Source organism: Lepidochelys olivacea (assembly GCF_965140295.1).
Source record: "Lepidochelys olivacea isolate rLepOli2 genome assembly, chromosome: 24".
Taxonomy (NCBI): Eukaryota; Metazoa; Chordata; order Testudines; family Cheloniidae; genus Lepidochelys; species Lepidochelys olivacea.
Genome location: NC_140434.1, coordinates 18,376,911 through 18,395,870, shown reverse-complemented (window position 1 = coordinate 18,395,870; position 18,960 = coordinate 18,376,911).

Below are 18,960 nucleotides of genomic sequence, written 5' to 3'. Positions count from 1 at the left end.
CCTGGCCAGGGGAAAGCTCCTCTCACCTGTAAAGGGTTAAGAAGCTAAAGGTAACCTCGCTGGCACCTGACCAAAATGACCAATGAGGAGACAAGATACTTTCAAAAGCTGGGAGGAGGGAGAGAAACAAAGGGTCTGTGTCTGTCTGTATGCTGGTTTCTGCCAGGGATAGACCAGGAATGGAGCCTTAGAACTTTTAGTAAGTAATCTAGCTAGGTATGTGTTAGATTATGATTTCTTTAAATGGCTGAGAAAAGAATTGTGCTGAATAGAATAACTATTTCTGTCTGTGTATCTTTTTTGTAACTTAAGGTTTTGCCTAGAGGGGTTCTCTATGTTTTTGAATCTAATTACCCTGTAAGATATCTACCATCCTGATTTTACAGGGGGGATTTCTTTATTTCTATTTACTTCTATTTTTTATTAAAAGTCTTCTTGTAAAAAACTGAATGCTTTTTCATTGTTCTCAGATCCAAGGGTTTGGGTCTGTGGTCACCTATGCAAATTGGTGAGGCTTTTTATCCAACATTTCCCAGGAAAGGGGGGGTGCAAGTGTTGGGAGGATTGTTCATTGTTCTTAAGATCCAAGGGTCTGGGTCTGTAGTCACCTAGGCAAATTGGTGAGGCTTTTTACCAAACCTTGTCCAGGAAGTGGGGTGCAGGGTTTTGGGAAGTATTTTGGGGGGAAGGACGCGTCCAAACAGCTCTTCCCCAGTAACCAGTATTAGTTTGGTGGTGGTAGCGGCCAGTCCAAGGACAACGGGTGGAATATTTTGTACCTTGGGGAAGTTTTGACCTAAGCTGGTAAGGATAAGCTTAGGAGGTTTTTCATGCAGGTCCCCACATCTGTACCCTAGAGTTCAGAGTGGGGGAGGAACCTTGACAGTCTGGTTAATTTATGAGGTTTTGTATTTTAAGTAAATACATAGGTGTGGGTGAGAAAGCTGGCAAAGTTATGTTTTTGTACAAAATGCATTTTTCCCCCCGTCCCAATCAGTCAGGTGCAGCCCTTCTGACAAGGCTGTAGTGGGAGCTACCAGGACACAACCCCGAGAACCACCAAAGAACCAGGAATCTGCTTTGAGACCTTTAACAAGGCAAAACAGCACAAGAGAGCAGATGAAGCATCAGGCCAGTCCAAACCTCATTTACGTCAAAGCCAAGGACAAAACACTCTGGTAAAAAACACCCATGCAAACACAACTCCAGTTCCTCAGCGGCCACCGCCACACCGAGCCCTGAGAAAACTGTGAGCGAAAACGCCCACGTTCACAAACCCAGAGCACGCACGCTAGGGGCTCTGAATGTGCCCAGAAACACACACATTCCAAACCCGGAGCAGGCGCTCTCGGGGTTGTGAACAAAAAACCAAGGATTGATAAGCCATTCTCCCAAAACCATAAGCTTGTCACAGATCCCCCATATTCTCGTATTTTGGAAGAGTTTGATGCTTCATTCAGAAAACTGATGGACGCTGTATCCTCGGGGGGTCTAAAACAACAGCATTCTCAAAAGATTTGGAAAAAATACGATGCTTTGTTCAGAAAACTGATGGATGCTGAATCCTCAGGGGGCCTAAAAGAAAGGGGGTCTGGAAAGGGTGGCTCTGATCAGGCATGACTAGGTGTGGAAAGGGGTACCCTGAAGGGTGCACGTCAGCTCATGTGTAAACAAAAGGGCGGACAGCGCTTGGGGGATAAACAGATGGCTGCCAAAAAGATCCAGGCCAGGGTCGCTGTAAAAATTTTAAGAAGGGCTAAAGAGGTAATGAGGAAAAAAACCCAAAAAGATGAGAGCCTCCGGTAGGGGGCATCAACTGGCATGTCTGAAAATGGGGAGGCGAAATCAGACTCTGGTTTAGAAAATTCCCCAGAGGGCTCTCTAGACGGGGGCCCCATCTACTCCCAATGACCCTCACAGAGGCGTCTCAGAGTCTGACTCTCAATTAGTATGGGATGTAGAAGATGCCACTGATGGTTCTGTAGAGGAACCCCCAAGTAACCCTGAAAATGCAGAGATCTATATGGAGAGAGTGAGAAGTTGGCAACGTGAATTACCTAGATTTGGGGGGTCAGTGTATTGTGAGGAGTTTTGTTTTGTCAATCTTGAGGAAATAAATTCAGCTGAAGCTGAAGAGGTTGTTGAAGCCATACACAGAGGGATACAGCTAGTTCTCGATGACATTAATGGTAGGGTAGGCCCTGATGATTATGTACAGTTATGTTTAGAGAGCCATCATTGAACTGACCCTTTGTTTTCAGTCAGAAGAAGTAGGGATGAGCTGTCCGCTGAGGATTTCTTAAACCAGACCTCAAAGCTGCTACAGAGCGATAGAGAATTGCATGTCGATGGGACATTGCGCCTCATTGTGACAGTTGTAAAAAATAGGGGTGGGGGCGCTCGAAGAGTTTTAAATTCTATCCTTAGTAGTCAAATTATTCCAAAAAAGAGACAATGTTTAGTAGAGCTGACTTACACTGGTACCAATTTCTATGTTTTGCGGGTGGGCTCTTGTCCGTCATGGCCGGTCATAAACCTACGGATGCGGAATTGTTAGCAGAGGCTAGAAAGTTGCATGAGAAACTGGGGTGGTCAGATCCAGAGAAGGTTCTGCTCAGTGACGTAGCAAAGTTTGAACAGCATTTAGGAGGTGGTGCTGTATGCAGTGAAAGGTGGCTGGGGTTTTACCCTAAGACTTATTTCATCCTGTTGCATGATGAACATTACTATGGGGTTCTGGCGTGGGGGTGCTCCTGAGGTGTCCTAGCTGTAGACTGTTTTGTCGGCCCAAAGAGTGTTTAGACAGACATGTCAACTGTGCATCAAAAAAAACCAGTTGAATGCCTGTCTAAAACTTTGTGTGATCAGTGTCCGTCGTACGTGGACAAGCGGCACCGGTGTAAAGGGAGGCGCTGTAAGCAGGGTCAGGGTTTGGTCGTTGGAGATATAGACAGTCACCTCTGTTTTATGGACAGCCTTAGGAAGCCCGAATCCTCAGAAAAGTATATTTTTTATGATTTTCAATGTACGCAGGAGACTGGGTTGCATGTGCCCAATTACATTTTTGCGATGTCCCTAAAGCCAGAAAAATCCTGGGAATTTAAGGGTGACGAATGTCTTTCAATATTTGTTAAGACCTTTATTGGCAAAGAGTTCCGGGACTACACGTTCCTAGCGCACAGTTCCAAAGGTTATGATGCGTATGTAACCCTTCTGCCAGGCCAAGTTGATAGCAGCAAGGGCCGGGTTCAGTACACAGTGGTTCCCTCTCATCAAAGCAAATGGAAAACTGGCTCGAGCCCCCACACAGTGACCTGGGAAAATCTTACACACCCCCTGGACACCTCAAAGAGGCGATACTTCCCCTCTTGCAAGCACAGAGTCTCGGTGTAGCAGAGAATCTTTAATAACATGAGGTAAACGACATCAGCATTAAATTGGGAAAACACCACAACTAGTGTTCATTAACCAAACCATGAGCAAAGACCCACCCCAGCAAATTGGGCCACATCCTTTCCCTCGGGTTCTTGAGTCCCAGAACCCAAACGTCTTGAGTCCAGCAATCCACAAATCACCCAAAGTCCAAAAAGTCCAGCCCCAGAGTTCAAAAGTTCATCTGCAGAGTGTTACTCCCCAGTCTGGCTAAAAATGTGCCTGTGTGTGGGGGAAAGAGGTAAGGGGCACCTTACGTGACCTGAAGCTGACTGCCCCACAGGGCTCCGCTCCACTCCACCATCTCACGAACGGCTCCGCTCCGCCACGAACGGCTCTGCTCTGCACAGCTCGCCGTCTCACGAACAGCTCCGCTCCGCACAGCTCGCCTCGCTGTCTCACAAACGGCTCCGCCAGCCTGTCCACGATCAGCACCGCTGCACTCTAGATCTTCCGGCTCCCCACTACTTGACACAGCGCTCAGTGATTCCAGCTCAAAGTAGTGGGAGCCTTAGTGCTGGTGCACCATAAGGCCAAAGTGAATTCAGCACAGTACCTGTAGCAAGACTCTTAATAGACCCAAAATTAGCTCTGACATTCCACAGTGGAGAGAGACAGACAGAGGTGCAACTGGTGTTTCGGGCCCACACCACCAGGTACTAATACCTGTCTCAAGCCTCTCTCCAGTCACAGAGTTTTGGCACCCATGTCCCTTCCCTAGCGACTGCTACTTTGTTGATGGTGAGTCCCTCCATCATAACAAATGGCCAAGTACAGTTCCAAGCACAGTTCCCATAATCAGGGTAATAGCAAGTTATTCTTCCTGCCCCAATAACAGAGACACTGGGGATCCCACAACAGCCAAAGTGACCATTTGGGCAGCTATGGCCTCATTCTAGGCGGGGTGGATGTGCCTATGCAAATGAGATCGGCCCCTGAAGTTCTTTTCCACAACTTGCCACACCTCACCACCAGATGTCAGGGTGGAGCTCATCCTGGCTCTGCTTACATCCTCCACCCAGCCGAGAATTTGTCGTCCCGACAAATCACACTCCCTTTATACCAACTCATTGGTTTCCTCCAAAGGGCCTCAGGAAGCCCACTTGAGCTTCCACAATCCTGTGTGCTAAATGTATTGGCTCCTCACTAGTCACCCCAGGTGCATCATAAGTTAACCATTTTACTGGTCTTATCACCTTGTCTCGTCTATTGAGAATCTCTGTTGCCGAGGTAGGGGGAACATCCTCTTGAGTGATGGATGGAGAGGCTTCCTTTGAGGGTCCCTTGGCTACTGGCATAGGCCCCTGCACTCCTAGTTCTAACGCTGGAGGGTCCAAGGTGCCCAGGACATCCTCTACCTGTGTGTCCACTGTCCAATAACCTGTGTGTGTCATCAGCGGCACAGGGGTGTCGGAAATGGGCCTAAATAATTCCGCTATGGGGTTTAGGGCGGAAGAGGGAGAACTTTCATTTCGTTCAGCTGATCGAGACTGAAATCTTGTCTCCATCCCAGGATACACCAGGGTTGTGTCTTTCTCCTCAGACTCACTCTCAGATGTGCAGAATAGGGGTAAGTTAGCTGCCCGGGTCCCGCTGTCTGTGTTGGATGGCAGCTTTGGTCTAGCTCTTCTGTTCTGGCCGACTGCCCTGTCATGGCCCATCTCATAAGGGGTGCTTACCAATTCCCCCACAGGGAGCAAAAGGTTTCTATGCACTGTCTTTATTTGCCCTGGACCGTCTTCAGGTTTGATCTTGTAGACTGGCAGATCTCCCAGCTTTCCCATCACCAGGTAAGGTATTGCCTTTCATCCGTCAGCTATCTTGTGTTTGCCGGCAATACCCAAATTTCGCAGCAGGACTCTGTCCCCCGGCTGGAGTTCCTGGGAACGCACTCTAGCATCATATCGATGTTTGTTGCGGTCTGCGTTCTTCTGAGTCGTTTCTGAGGGGGTGGAATCTCCATCCTTTGAAGTGTTTAAGGCCCAGCTTGACACAGCTCTGGCTGGGATGAATTCGTTGGGGTTGGTCCTGCTTTGAGCAGGGTTTGGACTAGATGACCTCCTGAGCTCTCTTCCAACCCTGATCTTCTATGGTTCTCTGATACTCTGAACCTGCCTGCCTGCCTGCTCTGGTCACTGCAGAAAATGCCCGGCCACCATGTGGGCGCCCCAACCCCTCTGCCTGCTGTCTGCTCACCTGGTCACAGGGGAGTCCCATCCGCCCCTAGGCACATGGAGCCGAGCACCGATGAGGAGCAGGAAACGTTTGGAAATCACAGACAATTCTCAGGAGCCAGGAAAACCGTCCCCCACCCTTGTCATCCTACTTGGAAATGTTCCCCTGCCCCCTGCACTGAGATTCCTGCCAGGACTCCTGGGATCATTCCCAGGCTCTGGGAGGGAGTGGGGGGGTCTCTTCTGGGGTGTATGTACCCCACGCTGGCCCAAGGAGTGCAGGGAGAAAAGGGCTGAGCAGCAGAGAGGGTTTTGCAGATTCCTGGGCACAGGGACTAGCGTGAGGGCCGCGCTGAGCTGGGTGAGCCAGGACCGCGCCCTGCTTGGCCAGGAGGGGACACTGTTGCACCATTGCACTGACTCACATGGTCTGATTTCTGGGAGCCAGGACTCCTGGGTTCTATCCCCAAGTCAGGGAGGGGGTGGGTCTAGAATAGGCTGGAAGCCAGCAGCAATTAGGACTCCTTGCTTAAAAGAACAGGAGTACTTGTAGCAACTTAGAGACTAACAAATTCATATAAATTGGTTCGTCTCTAAGGTGCCACAAGTACTCCCGTCCTTTTTGGGGATACAGACTAACACGGCTGCTACTCTGAAATCTGACTCCTTGGCTGTATTCGTGGCTCTGAGTCTGACACTGCCTCTTTCTGCCTCAGTTTCCCTGTTTATAAGATTGGGGATAATGTTCCCTTCCTCCCACCTGGGACCCTGGCAAAAGCGAGGGAAGGCATTTGGAGGTTGAAGTGATGTTTCCAGAGGAAAGCTCTGGAAAAAACCAAAGTGGATGAATTGGTTTTCTTTCTCTCCTCCTTCAATTAAAAACTTATGTTCACTGACTGAACTGTAACTCTCCCAAGCTCTAGACAGGAAAGAGTTAACGATCATGGGATCTCTTCAGCCAGTCCAGAGTTTTTGCATGCATGATGGAGGTGTGAAGGCATCAGTGGCAAGGGTGAACTTGGCCAATCAAATTCGGAAGAAGAGAGTTGACAGGACAGGATGGTCCCCGGCTTTGGAGTCGACACTTTTCTGGTGCTAAAGTTCTTCATTAGCATCGCCGGGCGTCTTTGCTGGGTCAGTGAGTCCCAGGGCTGTGCTCAGGGTGAATGGTTGTTATTCTATTAAACAGGAGACAGGGAAAGGAAATCCATACGATGGTCCATTGGTTTTCATGAAATCGAAACTCCAAACACAGTGTTCTACCTTTGCTATGCCTTTGATCTAGGCCAGTGACACTCGACCTTTCCAGACAGCTGTACCCCTTGCAGCAGTCTGATGTGTCTTGGGTACCCCAAGTTTCCCCTCACCTAAAAACGACTTGCTCACAAAACCATCCATAAAAATGGACAATGTCACGGCCACACTGCTGCTGACAAATTGCTTCCTTTCTCATTTCCACCATTACAAAATAACTCGGCTGGAATGCAGTATGTCAAGTTTCCTTCCCCACTCTGAACTCTAGGGTACCGATGTGGGGACATGCATGAAAACCTCGTAAGCTTACTTTCACCAGCTTAGGTTAAAACTTCCCCAAGCTACAAATTAATTTTATCCTTTGCCCCGGGATTTCCACTGCCACCACCAAACTTTAACTGGGTTTACTGGGAAACGTAGTTTGGACATGTCTTTCCCCCCAAAATCCTCCCAACCTTTGCACCCCACTTCCTGGGGAAGGTTTGGTAAAAATCCTCACCAATTGCATAGGTGACCACAGACCCACACCCTTGGATCTTAGAACGATGAAAAAGCATTCAGTTTCCTTACAAGAAGACCTTTAATAGAAGTAAAGGAATCACCTCTGGAAAATCAGGATGGTAGATACTTTACAGGGTAATTAGAATCATAGAATCATAGAATATCAGGGTTGGAAGGGACCTCAGGAGGTCATCTAGTCCAACCCCCTGCTCAAAGCAGAACCAATCCCCAATTAAATCATCCCAGCCAGGGCTTTCTCAAGCCCGACCTTAAAAACTTCTGAGGAAGGAGATTCTACCACCTCCCTAGGTAACACATTCCAGTGTTTCACCACCCTCCTAGTGAAAAAGTTTTTCCTAATATCCAACCTAAACCTCCCACACTGCAACTTGAGACCATTACTCCTTGTCCTGTCCTCTTCCACCACTGAGAATAGTCTAGAACCATCCACTCTGGAACCACCTCTCAGGAAGTGGAAAGCAGCTATCAAATCCCCCTTAATTCTTCTCTTCTGCAGACTAAACAATCCCAGGCAGAGGCCTGGAGCAGAGAGTGACAGCGGGGTGTGTGTGTGTGAATGTGTGTGTGTGTGAAAGGTTCACCGCAAAGGTTCACAGGCAGAAACACCTCTTCAGAGCAGCCAAATTCTTTTTTTTCTGTTTGCACAGACGTGTGGGGTTTGTTCGCAGGCACAACCTGCACCCCAGATAGCCACGTCAGCAGCTGAAAATGTATTCTAGCCACAGACACTCAGGCAGGAAACAGACTTGTCTGTGGTTTTGAGTAAGATACAAATGACCAGCTAGCAAGATGCCTTTCCCCATCCGGAGAGTTAAATGGAACTGGGCAGAACTACTGCAAAAGCAGGTGGCATTTCTCCAAGATCTGCCTGCCCACACGTTCAGTGAGGAGGCATTGATGGTAACAACTTCCACAGTTGGTTGGTGGTGGTATTTCGCCCACGGGCACTGCCTGGGGAGGGGTGGGGAGCCATGGTTTGTACTGAGAAGGGATTTTTCCAACCTCCAGGGAGCACCCTGCAATGCGAGGTGTGTGCTTCCGAAGAGCAATCATGCGCCGGCCCCCTGCAGCTCTGGGCCCTTCGGAAGGGACCTGCGTCACTGTCGTGGCTGAGTTCAGGCTGGGTGAGTGAAAGAAGATTCCTACTAAGTGTAGACACCATTGTCCTCCTGAAGCCAGGAGTCGAACCCAGGAGTCCTGGCTCCCAGCCCCTCCCCCTACTCTAAACAATAGACTGTGCTCCTCTCCAGGAGCAGGGACTGCTCCGTCTGGAAAGGTAATGTCATAGACAGGGGATGGGATGAGAAGGGAATTGCAGTGGGTGACTGTGGGCCCAGGATCAGACAGAAGAGAGGATTTTATCGGGGATGGGGGGGGAAGATGAGATTAGTTGGGGGTGGGGTGGATGGAACAAAAGGGGAGGATGGAGCAGCTGGGGGTCCATTGGGGAGCTCAGAGGTGATGCTCTGTTTCCCTTCCACAGAGAGAAACTCCTTCTCCTACACGGGTAAATCGTGCCTGGAGCCCAAGAACTGTGAGCCCGGCCCCTTCTCGCTCACCTACGCGCACAATGTCACCGTGCGGGCGAACATCGCCTGCTGTGACACCGACGGCTGCAACGCCGGGGCCATCCCAGGTGTGTGTCTGCTGCAAACCTAGAGCCGTGCTCTGGCCATACCTGCCTGGAGAGTACCCAGGAGTCCTGGCTCCCAGCCCCCCTGCTCTAACTACTAGACCCCACTCCCTTCCCGTAGCTGGGATCGAGCCCAGCGTGTGGTGAATCCCCACCCCTGACTGACTGTGTGTGTCTGACTGTTGTCAGTGCCAAGTGTGAGCTCTGTCCCCAACGGCCGGCAGTGCCCGTCATTCTTCAAAATGGGGGCAGATGGCTGGCAGGAGAAGGAGAAGGAGCTCTTGGTCTGCACCGGCGCCGAGGACCATTATGTTGAGGAATCTGGGATATTAACACTGGATAAGTTCTCCAGATGGGGGCGGGGTCTGAACACAGAGTACAAGGTGGAGCCCAGGTGTCCTGGCTCAGTCCCAGCCCCCCTTGCTCTGACCCACTAGACTCCACTCCCCTGGCAGAGTTGCAGAGAGAACCCTGGAGTCCTACTTGCTGAGATGCCAAAGGAGCACCCAAGGAGGATAAGGCCACTGCAGAGAAAGTAAATGTATTCTGTGCATCGGTCTTCACGGCTGAGGCTGGGAGGGAGATTCCCATACCTGAGCCATTCCGTTTTGGTGACAAATCTGAGGAACTGTCCCAGATTGAGGAGTCATTACAGGAGTTTTTGCAACAAATTGATAAATTAAACAGTAATAAGTCACCAGGACCAGATGGGATTCGCCCAAGAGTTCGGAAGGAACTCAAACGTCAAATTACAGAACAACGAACTGTGGTTTGTAACCTACCATTTAAATCAGCTTCTGTCTCAACTGGCTGGAGGACGGCTAATGACACTCCAATTTTCTAAAAAGGGCTCCAGAGGTGATCCCGGCAACTTCAGGCCAATAAGTCTGACTTCGGTACTGGGCAAACTCATTGAAACTATAGGAAAAAAGAGAACTGTCAGCCACATAGATGAACATAATTTGTTGGGGAAGGGTCAACATGGTTTTGGTAAAGGGAAATCACGCCTCACCAGTGTACTAGAATTCTCTGAGGGGGTCAACAAGCGTGTGGACAAGGGGCATCCCGTGGATATAGTGTACTTAGATTTTCAGAAAGCATGCCTCACCAAAGGCTCTTAAACAAAGTGAGCTGTCATGCGATAAAATCCTCTCATGTCTCAGTAACTTCACCTTGAAATGAAACGGCTAAGGGGGCATACGATCGAGGTTGAAGCGTGTGGAGGAAGTAGAGAAGGAGTGTTATTTACTCCTCCTAACATAAGAACGAGGGGTCACCACAGGCAGCAGGTATAAAACAAACCAAAGGAAGTACTGCTTCACACAACGCACAAGAAACCTGTGGAACTCATTGCCGGGGGAAGTTGTGAAGGTGCAGACTATAACAGGGTTCAAACAGGAACTAGAGAAGTTCCTGGAGGACAGGTCCATCTGTGGCTATTAGCCAGGATGGGCAGGGAAGGTGGCCCTAGCCTCTGTTTGCCAGGAGCTGGGAATGGGCGACAGGGGATGGATCACTGGATGATTCCCTGCTCTGTTCATTCCCTCTGGGGCACCTGGCATTGGCCAGAGGATACTGGGCTAGATGGATCTTTGGGGTGGCCCAGGAGGGCCGTTCCTCTGTTATGTTCTCACGTTGTTCCAGGCCCCCTGCTCTGAGCACTAGACCCCATTCTGCCTGCAGAGCCGGGTGCAGTCCTGCTGGGAGGGGAGTGTGTGAGAGACCTCATGAGGGTCGGGGGGGAGAATTGGGAGCCCCCGATCACGTCTCTCCCCTGTCCAGGTGACATCAAACTGAGGATGACTGCGGCTGGATGTGGCTCCCCTGGAGCCTGCGTGAAGAGAGCGTTGGTGAAGAAATACGCCCAGGGCGTGCCGGAGATCCTGAGCCAGGCCAAGTGCTACCCAGCTCCCAGGGCCGGTGGAGGCATCGGGGAGCCCTGAGCCCCGGCCTGGCATCCTCCCCTTCTGCTCCGTGCCGGGCTGCAGTGCACCTCCCTTCAGCAGCCACGGGCTGCTGCTTCTCTTTGGGGGAGATTGCGGATTCCTTTTGTGCATTGGCTGAATAAAGCGAGTTGTGGGGAAAGTACCCCCCTAGCTCCTTATCCCCTGACCGTCCTGTACCGCCCCCCCCCACCCTTATCTGTGCACAAGTGATGCTGGCAGGAAGAGAACCCGGGAGTCCTGACTCCCAGTACCCCACCCTGTAACCCACCAGACCATACTCCCTTCTGAAAGCCAGGGATAGAGCCCAGGAGTCCTGGCTCCCAAGCCCCCTGCTCTAACCACTGGACCCCTCTCCCCTTGCAGGGCCAGGGAATGGAACCCAGGAGTCCTACCTAGACCCCCTCCCCAAAGGCAAGGCCCGTGGCCTGTGGAAAGGCACCGGCTGGCTGAGCTCCCCTGGGGAAGGAGGGCTGTGGGAAGGAGAGGCCGTGGCTAACCCAGCTGTCCAGGCGGGTGGGAACGCCCTGGAGGGGAGAAATGTCCTTCTAGGTTGATTTTGCAGGGCTCAGTTCGTCCCGCTCTCTCTGGAGCGGCTCCACTGGGAGTGCCGGGCTCAGGGAAGGTGTCAGGAAACAGGGCAGATCCCCCCAACCGGTGGTGCTCTCATAGAATCATAGAATCATAGAATATCAGGGTTGGAAGGGACCCCAGAAGGTCATCTAGTCTAACCCCCTGCTCAAAGCAGGACCAATTCCCAGTTAAATCATCCCAGCCAGGGCTTTGTCAAGCCTGACCTTAAAAACCTCTAAGGAAGGAGATTCTACCACCTCCCTAGGTAACGCATTCCAGTGTTTCACCACCCTCTTAGTGAAAAATTTTTTCCTAATATCCAATCTAAACCTCTGTGAACTCCTGGATCGCTGCCCCCGTCTTTTCAGGTGTCCCCAGACGGTCCCCAGGGATCCCAGCTTTGCATTCGGTTCCGGTCCGTGTAACGGTCCAGCCAGCCCAGAGAGGCAGGGTTTCCTCAATCCATCCATACAGCTTCTTCTCCCAGAGAACAAGGTGGCAGGGCCCCCACCCACGTGGGCTGTGCCTTCGATTCGGGGAGGGAGGAACGCGGCGGTCAGCACACGCGATGGCCCCTGCCTTTGGGGTCAGCACTTTTCTGGTGCTAAAGTTCTTCGTTAGCATCCCTACGCCATTCTCAAGGTTCCTTCTCCACTCTGAACTCTAGGGTACAGATGTGGGGACCTGCATGAAAACCTCCTAAGCTTACCTTCACCAGCTTAGGTTAAAACTTCCCCAAGGTACAAATTAATTTTACCCTTTCCCTTGGATTTCTACTGCCACCACCAAACTTTATCTGTGTTTACTGGGAAACGTAGTTTGGACACGTCTTTCCCCAAAAACCTCCCAACCCTTGCACCCCACTTCGTGGAGAAGGTTTGGTAAAAATCCTCACCAGTTTGCATAGGTGACCACAGACCCAAACCCTTGGATCTTAGAAAGATGAAAAAGCATTCAGTTTTCTTACAAGAAGACTTTTAATAGAAGTAAAGGAATCACCTCTGTAAAATCAGGATGGTAGATACCTTACAGAGTAATAACATTCAAAACATAGAGATTCCCTCTAGGCAAAACCTTAAGTTACAAAAAAGACACACAGACGGGAATAGTCATTCTATTCATCACAGTTCTTTTGTCAGCCAATTAAAGAAATCATAATCTAACATATACCTAGCTAGATTACTTACTAAAAGTACGAAGACTCCATTCCTTTTCTATCCCCGGCAAAAGCAGCATACAGACAGAGCCAGACCCTTTGTTTTTCTCCCTCCTCCTAGCTTTTGAAAGTATCTTGTCTCCTCATTGGTCGTTTTGGTCAGATGCCAGCGAGGTTACCGTTAGCTTCTTAACCCTTTACAGGTGAGAGGATTTTTCCTCTGGCCAGGAGGGATTTTAAAGGGGTTTACCCTTCCCTTTATATTTATGACACGTCCCCCAAATCTCAGCTAGGGTGAAATGGTGGCTAGGATTTCTTCCTGGAGCTCTAGGAAAAACAGAGTTAATAAGACACATGCACCTCTAAATATACTACCAAGTACATAAAGACAAACAATCTTTTCCACATCTCAAGGACGGTTTTAACCAGTTGATTGTGGGAAACTTTCACGGGAGAGTGCATCAGCCACTTTGTGAGAAGCTCCTGAGATGTGTTGGATGTCGAAATCAAAATCTTGGAGAGCTAAACTCCACCGAAGAAGTGTTTTGTTATTTCCCGTAGCAGTATGAAGCCACTGTAGTGCAGCATGGTCGGTTTGCAGGTGGAAACGCCGTCCCCAAACGTATGGGCGTAGCTTTTCCAGGACGTAGACAATGGCGAAACATTCTTTTTCACTGACTGACCAGTTGTTTTCCCTCTCAGACAGTTTTTTGCTGAGAAACACTACAGGGTGGAATTCTTGATCAGGTCCTTTCTGTATTAAAACTGCTCCCACACCACGCTCGGACGCATCTGTGGTTACTAGGAATGGTTTGTCAAAGTCTGGGGCCCTTAGTACAGGGTCAGACATGAGTGTCGCTTTAAGCTGGTGAAAGGTCTCCTGACACTTTTTGGTCCACTGAACAGCATTTGGCGGTTTCTTTTTGGTTAGGTCTCTCAGTGGGGCGGCGATTTGGTACAAATCGTCTGTAACAACCAGCCAAGCCCAAGAAGGATTGAACCTGTTTCTTTGACTTTGGGACAGGCCACTTTTGGATCGCATCCACTTTGGCTTGTAGGGCGCTGACAGTTCCTTGACCCACCTGGTGTCCAAGGTAAGTCACTCTGTTTAGGCCTATTTGACACTTCTTGACCTTAACAGTTAGTCCTGCCTCCCTTATGCGCTCAAGGACTTTTTGTAGATGTTCCAGGTGTTCTGCCCAGGAATCTGAAAATATGGCCACATCGTCAAGGTAGGCGACTGCATATTCTCCTAATCCCGCTAGGAGACCATCTACAAGTCTTTGGAAGGTGGCGGGTGCATTCCGCAGCCCGAAAGGGAGGACATTAAATTCATACAGCCCGAGATGTGCGATGAAGGCTGACCTTTCCTTGGTGGATTCATCTAGCGGTACCTGCCAGTACCCCTTGGTTAAGTCCAAGGTAGAGATGAATTGGGCCCGCCCCAGTTCATCTGTGCGTGGCATTGGATAGATTTCTGGGTGAGTTACAGCATTCAGTTTATGGTAGTCCACACAAAAACGTATCTTCCCATCTGGTTTGGGAACTAGAACCACTGGAGATGCCCATGCACACTGTAACATATTCTGGATCTCCCGGTCTATAGTAGTTTTAGCTTGAGGAGACACCCGGTAAGGTTGGACTTTAATTGGGTGAGCATTACCTGTGTCAATGGAGTGGTATGCCCGTTCAGTCAGTCCTGGGGTGGATGAGATCGTCGGCGCATAGCTTGTGCACAGCTCCTTGGTCTGCTGTCACTGCATAAGCCCAAGGGTCATGGAGAGGTTCACCTCTTCCACACCACCAATAGTTTAACCTTTGTAATAGACACCTTCAGGCCACTCAGCGTCGTCTCCTCCCTGGGCTGGAAACTGACAAAGCTTTAATTCTCTGGAATAAAAGGGCTTTAGAGATTTAAGATGGTACACCTTAGGCTTTCGGTTGGAGATGGGGAATGCTATGAGGTAAGCAACAGCTCCCAGGAGCTCCTGGACCATGAATGGCCCTTCCCACGATGCTTCCATTTTATGGGCCTGGAGCGCCTTTAAGACCATGACCTGGTCCCCTACTTTGAAGGAACGCTCTCTGGCATGTTTATCATACCAGGCTTTTTGCTCTTTTTGAGCATCCTGTAAGTTTTCTTTAGCAAGGGCTAAAGAGGTTCGGAGGGTGTTTTGTAGGTTGGTTACAAAGTCCAGAATGTTAGTTCCTGGAGAAGGTGTAAATCCCTCCCATTGCTGCTTCACCAACTGTAATGGCCCCTTAACCTCAGAGCCATATACAAGTTCAAATGGGGAGAACCCTAAACTGGGATGTGGTACAGCTCTGTAGGCAAAGAACAACTGCTGCAACACTAGGTCCCAATCATTGGAGTGCTCATTTACGAATTTACGTATCATGGCCCCCAAAGTCCCATTAAACTTCTCCACCATGCCGTTTGTTTGATGGTGGTAAGGAGTGGCAACCAAGTGATTTACCCCATGAACTTCCCAGAGGTTTTCCATAGTTCCTTCCAGGAAATTACTCCCTGCACCTGTGAGGATGTCGGAGGGCCAACCTACCCTGGCAAAAATGTCTGCTAGTGCCTGGCACACACTTTTAGCCCTGGGGTTGCTTAGAGCTACTGCTTCCGGCCATCGGGTGGCAAAATCCATGAAAGTCAGTCTGTACTGCTTCCCTCTGGGTGTCTTTTTCAGAAAAGGACCCAGAATATCCACAGCTACTCACTGAAATGGAACTTCAATGATGGGGAGTGGTTGGAGAAGGGCTTTGACCTGGTCTTGGGGTTTTCCCACTCTTTGGCATCCTTCACAAGACCGGACATAGGTAGAAACATCCTTGCCCATTCCCTCCCAGTGGAATGCCCCCCCCCCAAATGGTCTTTGGTCCTGTTCACCCCAGTATGGCCACTAGGGTGATCGTGGGCTAAGCTCAAGAGCTTGGCCCGGTATTTAGTTGGAACTACCAACTGTCTCTGAGGATGCCAGTCTTCCTGGTGTCCACCAGAAAGAGTTTCTTTGTATAAAAGTCTTCTTTCTATAACAAACCTGGATCGAATAGAAGAGCTGAGAGGCGGTGGGTTGCTCCGTGCTGCCGTCCAAGCTCTCTGGAGGCTTTCATCCGCTTCCTGTTCGGTCTTGAACTGTTCCCTTGATGCTGGAGACATCAGTTCCTCATTGGATTGTGGACCTATGCTTGGTCCCTCTGGAAGCAATGTAGGGGATGGGGCTGTTTCCGGTGACTGTGAACCGCTCTCCGCTGGGACACTATGTTGGGGTTCAGGCTCTGGCTGTGCCTCTTGTGTAGCGTTATGGGCTGCTGCTGGTTCAGGTTCGGTGGGGCCCTCTGGTGTTGAGGTTGCAAGTACTGGATTCAGTGCTGGCAATGGGTCTGGTGCTGGTTGTTCCTCTGGTTCTGGTTCTGGGACTGGTTCCGTCTGGGTCTCTGGGACTGGATCCACTAGTGCTGTTGCAGACATTGGCCTGGGGTCCAGGTCCATCACCTCTGACCGGCTCCTGATAGAAGTTTCCTGAACAGAGCTATGCCTCACGGCTCGTTTAGCCTGGCTGCGGGTGACCATTCCCACCCTCTTGGCCCACTTCACATGATTGGCCAAGTCTTCCCCCAACAGCATGGGGATGGGATATTCATCATAGACTGCAAATGTCCACATTCCTGACCAGCCCTGGTACTGGACAGGCAATTTGGCTGTAGGCAAATTGAAAGAGTGGGACTTGAAAGGTTGAATTGTCACTTGGATCTCTGGGTTGATTAAATTGGGGTCCACCAATTAAGCATGGATAGCTGACACTTGTGCTCTGGTGTCCCTCCACTCGGCGACCTTCTTTCCGCCCACATTCACAGTTTTCCTCCACTCCAAGGGTATCTGGGCCTGTGGATCTTTGGTTTGATTCCGGTGCAATGAACTGTAATCTGTTGGGGTTCTTGGGGCAGTTGGCCTTTACATGCCCCAGCTCGTTACATTTAAAACATCGTCCAGCTGACGGGTCACTGGGGTGAGGTGGGTTGCGGGAGAACGGGGTGGTGGGACGATAAGGTGTCTGGAGGGTTCTTTGGGAGGCAGGTGGGGCCTTGGGCGGCCCCTGGCAATAGGGTGTGGTCTGGGGTTGTCCCTTCTGGTCTCCGCTCCAACTGCGACCAGTTTTCTTCTTCTCTGCCACCTCTACCCATCTGTTTCTAATCTCTCCTGCCTCGATTACAGTTTTGGGCTTCCCATCTAGCATGTATCTTTCTACTTCCTCAGAAACACCCTCTAAGAATTGTTCCATTTGCATTCGGAAGGGCAAATTTACTGGAGATTCAACACTTGCTCCTGATATCCAGGCATCCCAGTGTTTCACAATGTGGTAGGCATGTCGGGTAAATGACACGTCTGGTTATCACCTTAGGGCTCTGAACCTCCGACGAGAATGCTTGGGTGTTATCCCCATTCTGACTCTCGCCTTGGATTTAAACAGTTCATACTTGTTCATGTGTTCTTTAGGCATTTCAGCCGCCACCTCAGCTAATTGTCCACTGAGCTGCGGCCTCAGCTCTACCATGTATTGGTCTGTAGGGATGCTGTACCCAAGGCAGGCCCTTTTGAAGTTTTCTAAGAAGGCCTCGGTATCATCGTCTGCCTTGTAGGTGGGGAACTTTCTGGGATGGGAAGTGGTACCTGGAGAAGGATTGCTAGGGTTTGTTGGTATATTCTGCTGAGTCTTTACCTTCTCCATCTCCAGTTCATGCTTCCTCTCTTTTTCCTTCTCCTCCTCCACATGCTTCCTTGCCTCCATTTCCCTCCTGTGGGCAGCCTCCTGTACCTCCTTCTCCAGCCGCATGAGTTCTATCTGTCTTTCATGTTCCTTTTGTTTTTCCTCAGCCTGAAATCTGGCTAATTCCAGCGTTTCTTGAGCCGTGGATTCTGTCATCCGAACCTCTCTGTTTTTAACTAACTTTACAGCCGAGGTTTGGAAATAAACAAACAAACAAAACTTGGCTGTAAAATTTTGCTGTGCTGGAATAGGATACCTATTCTCTGATAGTGATTGTCAGCCTACAGAAAAAGACAATTCCTTTTGTCTCTGCTCTGGCCCCAAATCAAAGCAAAAAACCTCCAACTACTTGGAAACCTGCTTATCAGCAGCCCCAAAGGAAAAAAAAATTCATGTTCAAATCTGTGCTCCTTCGAAAAAAAAATCAAAATCCTAAAAAAAAAAACCCCCTGCCACTTTTGTCTCCAGGAAAACGGGAAGAACACCCCCCCCCATTTAGTTTTAGGGGGAAAAAACCTCAGGTTTTCGAAGACTGTGAATTTCTCTGCAGGAGATTAACTACTCTGCCTCCAGGCAAAGAAAACCTGCAATTCACAAAGATAATCCCCTTTTGTCTCTGCTCTGGCCCCAAAGCGGAGAAAAAACTAGTTGCTTTCAGTTGGACCTCCTTTCCAGTAGCCCCAAAGGAAAAAAAATATTTCCTTTTTAAAATCCGTTTTTCTGGTTCAAAAAAATCTCAAATTGATCTCAAAATGATTTCAGGTTAATCCCACCACTCTGCCACCATGTCAAGGTTGCTTCCCCACTCTGAACTCTAGGGTACAGATGTGGGGACCTGCATGAAAATCTCCTAAGCTTACTTTCCCCAAGGTACAAATTAATTTTGTCCTTTGCCCCTAGATTTCTACTGCCACCACCAAACTTTAGCTGGGTTTACTGGGAAACGTAGTTTGGACACGTCTTTCCCCCCAAATCCTCCCAATCCTTGCACCCCACTTCCTGGGGAAGGTTTGGTAAAAATCCTCACCAATTTGCATAGGTGACCACAGACCCAAACCCTTGGATCTTAGAACAATGAAAAAGCATTGAGTTTCCTTACAAGAAGACTTTTAATAGAAGTAGAAAAGAATCACCTCTGTAAAATTAGGATGGCAAATACTTTACAGGGGAATTAGATTCAAAACAGAGAGAATCCCTCTAGGCAAAACCTTAAGTTACAAAAAGACACACAGACAGGAATATCCATTCTATTTAGCACAGCTATTTTCTCAGCCATTTAAAGAAATCATAATCTAACACATACCTAGCTAGATTACTTACTAAGTTCTAAGAGTCCATTCCTGTTCTGTCCCCAGCAAAAGCATCACACAGACAGACACAGACCCTTTGTTTTTTCTCTTTCCTCCCAGCCTTTGAAAGTATCTTATCTCCTCATTGGTCATTTTGGTCAGGTGCCAGCGAGGTTACCTTTAGCTTCTTAACCCTTTACAGGTGAGAG